A 6,594-nucleotide genomic window follows, 5' to 3' on the forward strand; every position below is an offset into this window, starting at 1 on the left:
GAGTGGTGTGGAATAAGCACAGTGGATGAGAAAACTAGCATTGCTGGTGGATGTTGGATAATTATTGTGGAAAACATGGTGTGACAAGTTATGAACTGTTTTGACCAAGATGTTTCCTTAGGTTGCCTTGGGTCTCCATAAGCAGACCTTGTGATGAGGATTCATGTGCAAGTGATTTCTTAGAGAAGTACTCCCAGGAGAAATGAGTAAGGGCGTGAAGGGAAGGGGAAGAAGCCAAATAAGTGTGTGTGTTTTTTTAGGCAAAATCCCAGTTTCAGCCTGATCCTGCCAGGGAGTTCTGAAGTGTAAATTACACCTCAGAATATGTCCAAATCCAGGCAAGGGAGCTAGGCTGTCACACTCCCACATTATTTGGGCATCGACTGCTGGTTACCCCAGGGGATGTAAACTCCCAGGCCCTTCCTGTTTTCTCTGCAGGAGCAGGGACAAAGTAGCTCTAGTAGCTCCAGGGCAGTCATTGGGAGAGAGTAGTATGTGCTGATAATTATTAAAAGCAAATCACCCCAAAGCCAAGGAATGGACACACAGAAAGGTCAGAAGGATGGTAAAGCCTCTGGGGAGAACACCTGCAGTGACTGCTACAGGAGTTCTAGCTTGACTTAGTAAGCAATAGAGATTCATCACAGTGGTTCCCAGATCTGGCTACACATTAGAAACACCAGAGGAACTTTTAAAGAAAAATTAATGACTTGCTCTGACTCAGATGAATTAAATCAGAACCTCTTCAGGTAGAACTTTGGCATCAGTGCTTTTTTAAAAAGCTCCTCCCTTGGAATCAAAGGATTGACTGGATTACAGGCTCCAGAGCAAGGATGTGGCAGGATGTAAGTATAAATAGTATTTTTAGGGAGATAAAGAGGCAGAATTTTATAGGCTGTATTCAAGGGAGAAAAAACTGGAGGAGGTAGAGTTTTAACAAAAGGTGATGACATGGACTGCGATGGTGGCAGAGAAAATGGAGATTAAAGGAACAAACTTGAGAGAAATTTTAAGGAAAAATCCAGGAGATTTAAAAACCGATTGAATGTAAGAGATGGAGGAGTCAAAGATGGCTTGAAGATTTCCAGGCTGGGAGTCTGGCTTTGAAGCAATGTTCTTTGAAGTACTATGATGCTCAGACTGTGTGGAAAATTATATTAGCATAGCCCTTTGACATTTTCTGGAGAAGGGAAGGTGCTTATTATTAATAAGGAAGCTTGTCTTCCTTATTATTCTTTGGTCACAACTTAGACATTCTACTAACTCTTTTAGGCTAAAAGTGATTGTTTAGATCATATGATCCATAATATAATGAAAGTAAATATGTCTTATGTGGCCTGAGAAATTTGTTCCCATGGAACTTGGAGCTTGGGTGTTCAGAAATGGTGTTCATAATTCTGTCATATTCTGCTAGTGTCAATATTCCAGTTGACAGGATTGGCACTGGTTACTTCTGCTATTAATATTGCTAAATATACAAGTTTATAGCCGTCTATCTTTTCTTATATCTTAGTCATAAATTGTAACCCTTGATATAACATATAACTAGATATATCTTTAACATTTTATGCTTTTTATAGTGTGATAAGGTCTTTCTTATGTTTGTGGAGTAATAGAAACAACTTTTCTCTCTTGATACAATAATTATGCAAGCAATTGAAGTTTACATATTTTGCCTTAATTGTATAATATTTCTTTATATATACAAAGCAAAATATGGTAATATAACTACTAGTGCCACTCATTTTGTATAATACTTTCTCAACATATCACATGAAGAATCCAGTAAAGATGGTAAAAAAAGGGACTATTATCCCCACTTTATAGATGTTAAAGTTAAGGCCAATAGGAGTAAAGTGACTTGCCCATGGTTGCTTAGTACAAAAAGTGGTGGGAAAGAAGCATGAAATCAGGCCTTTTGTTCTCGATTCAAATGTCTTTCCCTTATGCGTTGCTCTCTTATTCTAAAGCATTAAAAAGTGATTCTTCTGAGTTCTGCTTTTCCTAGGTTGTGATCATTCATATTTGGATATCTCACTTACTACATATGAGCTGTGGCTTTTAATTTCGGGAAGCAACAGTGGCAACAACAGTATCAATTTGATATTATCTGTTAAATGACAGACATTGTGCTTGGAATTCTACAAACCTTTTCTCTAACCCTCGTAATAACATTATGTGGTAGGTAAGTAATAACCTCATTTTGCAAATAAGAAAACTGAGACTTAGAGTGACGTTTTTCTTTAACAAAAACGGTTATATCATATTTTAGATTCCACATATAAGTGGTATCATATGATATTTGTCTTTCTCTGTTTGACTTACTTTACTTAGTATGATAATCTCTGGGTCCAACCATGTTGCTGCAAATGGCATTATTTCATTCTTTTTTTTGTGGCTGAGTAGTATTCCATTGTATATATATACACATCTTCTTTATCCATTCATCTGTTGATGGACACTTAAGTTGCTTCCACGTCTTGGCTATTGTAAATAGTGCTGCTATGAATATTGGGGTGCATGTATCTTTTCAAATTAGAGTTTTCTCTGGATATATGCCCAAGAGTGGAATTGTTGGATCATATGGTAACTCTGTTTTAATTTACAAAACAGAAACAGACTCACAGACAGAGAAAATAAGCTTATGGTTACCAAAGGGGAAAGGGAGAGAGGGATAAATTAGGAGTTTGGGATTAGCAGATACAAACTACTGTATATAAAATAGATAAACAACAAGGTCCTACTGTATAGCATAATGAACTATATTCAATATCTTGTAATAAACTATAATGGGAAAGAATATGAAAAAGAATATGTATATGTATAACTGAATCACTTTGCTGTACACTAGAAACTAACACAACATTGTAAATTATACTTCAATTTAAAAATATGATGAAACAAACAAAAAACCCAGTTGTACTTACTAGGCATTACAGTTCATAGGAAAGAAGAAAAGAAAAAATGTATTATAATTTTAAAGTTTGTACTACAGTCAAATATTTATTGAAACCATACTCTTTAAGTAGCTTTCTTATATTCATTCTTAATGTTTTACTTAGAAAGATTTCTATTTGATTATAATCATAGGGTTTTTAGAATCATTTCTTCATATCTCCCCTAAGGTTCCTATTAGTTTTTAAAGTCTGAATATTTTTAGATAATGAAGTAATGTTTGTTGCTAGTTGTAGCGGCTATCTGTGGCTAAAGGTTATGTCTGTTTAACATATGTATTGTCCTAGCTTTATTCTTACGGTTCCTTCTGGGAACTTCCTCTCCAGCATGCTTTACTGCTGCTACTGGGATATAAGCAGATCTAGTTTGGCCTATCAGATTATTTCATTCACTAAGCATTAGTGATCAGTTCTTTTAGGGATGGGCAAGTATGACTGTGTAATAAAGAATTTGGCCTCAGCTCAAAGACACATCTGGCCTTTGTCTCCTGTTTCTCGGAGGCAACCTCTAAACCCTTGTAATTTCCTGCCAGGAGCGTCTCTATTAGTCATGGTGGGCTCCTTAGACCACGTGATGTCAGACTGACTTCTGGGAAGTATGTGGGCTGGAGATTGAGCTAAACCATGCAGGTAATTATTCAATCAATCATGCCTACATATTAAACCCCCATAGAAACTCTGGATGTGAAAGTTTGGGTGAGCTTCCTTAGCTGGGAGTACTCTTAGAGTATTGTCATATATAGGTGCTGGAAGAGTAATGCATCTCTGAGGATGGTGAAAGCTTTGCATCTGGAACCCTTCCAGATTTTGCCCTATGCATGTTTTCCTTTGGTTGATTCTAACTTGTATCCTTTTGCTATAATAAAACTATAATATAAGTCTAATGTTTTCCTGAGTCCTATGAGTTGTTCTAGTGAACCATCAAACCTGTGGGTGGTCATGAGAACTCCCCTGAATTTTTAGCTAGCTGGTCTGAAGTACGGGTGCCCTTTTGGGAACACTGAACTTGTGCCTGGTGTCTGAAATGAGAGCAGTCTTGAGACTGTTCCCTCTGATTTTGCAGTTGGTGTCAGAAGTCTTGGGCATACTTGGCAGTCTGGAGGACTGTGCCCTTAACCTTGAGTCTGACCAACTTTGGGTGATGGTCAAGCAGAGCATTGCATAGGATTGATATATAGACAGATAGGGAAGTTCTATTTCTGGAAATGTTAAGCTAGGGATGTTAAGGAAAGATGTAGTTGTCTTGCTGGTGGTCATGTTGTCTACCATGTGGTGATAGCCTGCATGCAGAATGTAGCTAGGTAGAGTAATAGAATCATGAAATGGAGAAAGAAAGCTCTGATAATGTTGTTTGAGCCCACTGATTTCACTGTGCCAGACACCATATGTATCTATGACTTCCTGGTTCACTAAATCATTAAATTTCCTTTTCACTTAAACTAGTTTGAACTGGCCTCCCTCCACCACTGCAGTCTAAGAGTTTGCCAAACACTTGTTCTTGGGACCCAGTGCTTTTCCTAGAGGATCACAAACCTCCACATGTATTGCTGAATGAAATTTTGATCAAGAATTTCCTTATTTTCATGAAACCCTGATAATCACTTAGAACTTCATTTCAAGTGTACTTTAAACTTTTTTTTTTATTAAGGAAGAAACCTTATCTTTGTTAAAACATTTCATTAATGAGTGACCAAGTTTATCCCCCTGAATTATATTATCTAACTGTATTTTTTGGTATGGAAATTGAGAATAAGGGGGAAATGTAGAGTCAAAAATATTCTGGAAATACTAATACTTCAAAAATTTTCTTTGTTGAGCATATAACTAATAAAAGGAAATAACTAATAAAAATTTGATGTTCGGGTGCACAAACTTGGGTTTGGGAGCAAATTCTTTTGGATTAAAATTATATGATGTGTAAATTTCCATATATGGAAATTAGCCTGTCTACAAATCTGTATAGAATTTATTCAAGGACAGATTATATATACATATACACATTTGAAATAATTATTGAATTTATCCTATTAGAAAGCAATAAATACTTATTTTAGAAAAGGGAAAAAATGTTCATTCGTTCAAGATATGTCTTTAGCACCTATAATATATGAGACATTCTCAAAAGATTGTAATGAACAAGACAGATGTATTTTTGCTCTCATGCGGATTAAATTTTGTGGTATAAAAGAAAATAGAATTATCCATAATCCTACTCTCTGAAAGAACAAGGTTCATATTTTAGTGTATTTCCAACATACATGCTTGAGTGGGGTGTGTATGTGTGTGTGTAGTGCAATTGAAATAATATTCTGCATACAGTCTTGGATTCTGCTTTTTCCTTTAGCTTTTTATTTTTAATCTTACTTTTAGCTATTTAACATTCTTCAAAAACATTAGTTTTAATGGCTACTAATATTGTAAGTCATATTTATTTACCTTTAAAAAAAAATCTTTTTTAAAAAAATTACCACACTGTGATGAGTAGTTTTGTCCACATACATTTGTCTAAACCATGACTATTTCATTAAGATACATTCTTGAAATGAAATGAGTGGCTAAAAAGACAGGAATATTTTAAAGTTTCAATTTCATAAATCTGAATTTTTCCCTAGAAAGGGTGTATTATGTTAGATTCCTGCCAAAGAAGAGTTAGAAAATGCTTATCTCATTTCACTTTTGCCATTATTAAATATTGATGTACATTTCTTGCCAGCATTGTTTTACACTTTTGTTTTTGTTAAAGGATGCTATTCTGCAGTTTAAGTTCTAACTAGTTATTTCAGGCATATGGGAAATCAGTTGATATTTTCTTTTTTTTTAATAAATTTATATATTTTATTTATTGATTTTTGGCTGTGTTGGGTCTTCATTGCTGTGCACAGGCTTTCTCTAGTTACGGCGAGTGGGGGCTACTCTTCGTTGTGATGTGTGGGCTTCTTATTGCGGTGGCTTTTCTTGTCGGAGAGCACGGGCTCTAGGCGTGCGGGCTTCAGTAGTTGTGGCACACGAGCTCAGTAGTTGTGGCTTGTGGGCTCTAGAGCGTAGGCTCAGTAGTTGTGCCACACGGGCTTAGCTGCTCTGCAGCATGTGGGATCTTCCCGGACCAGGGCTCGAACCTGTGTCCCCTGCATTGGCAGGCGGACTCTTAACCACTGCGCCACCAGGGAAGCCCCTGATATTTTCTTTTGCAGTGCCCATTCTCCAGCAGTGGTCTTGGTATTGGAGCAACAATCAAACTCACAAAACACAATAGGCTTCACCCAGCTTTAAGTCAATTTAGCATTAGGAAAAGATACATGGACAAGAGAACAGCATGCACAACAACATAGAAGAGAGTTTATGATTTTCAGGCACAGATTCCAATGTTCCAGTTACTTCACACTTGATATATGCATGGTGATAAGAGATGGGGCTATGTGGTAGACCATCTCAACTTTTATATAGCTTATCAAGTAACCTCTTTAGGGATACAGGAGTAGAGTCCATTCTCCAGGGCTGCTGCATCTTATCAATATAGATTCCTCACTCTAATTTCAACAACGAGGTACAAGTGCTTGGTTTGTACAAATTCTTAGCTAGAGATTATTATTTATTTTGCAATCATTGTAGATCTACTCCTCACAATTCCTTGAGCCAGCAG

The sequence above is a fragment of the Balaenoptera borealis genome (assembly GCF_965194805.1).
Source record: "Balaenoptera borealis genome assembly, chromosome: 8".
In the NCBI taxonomy this organism is placed as follows: Eukaryota; Metazoa; Chordata; class Mammalia; order Artiodactyla; family Balaenopteridae; genus Balaenoptera; species Balaenoptera borealis.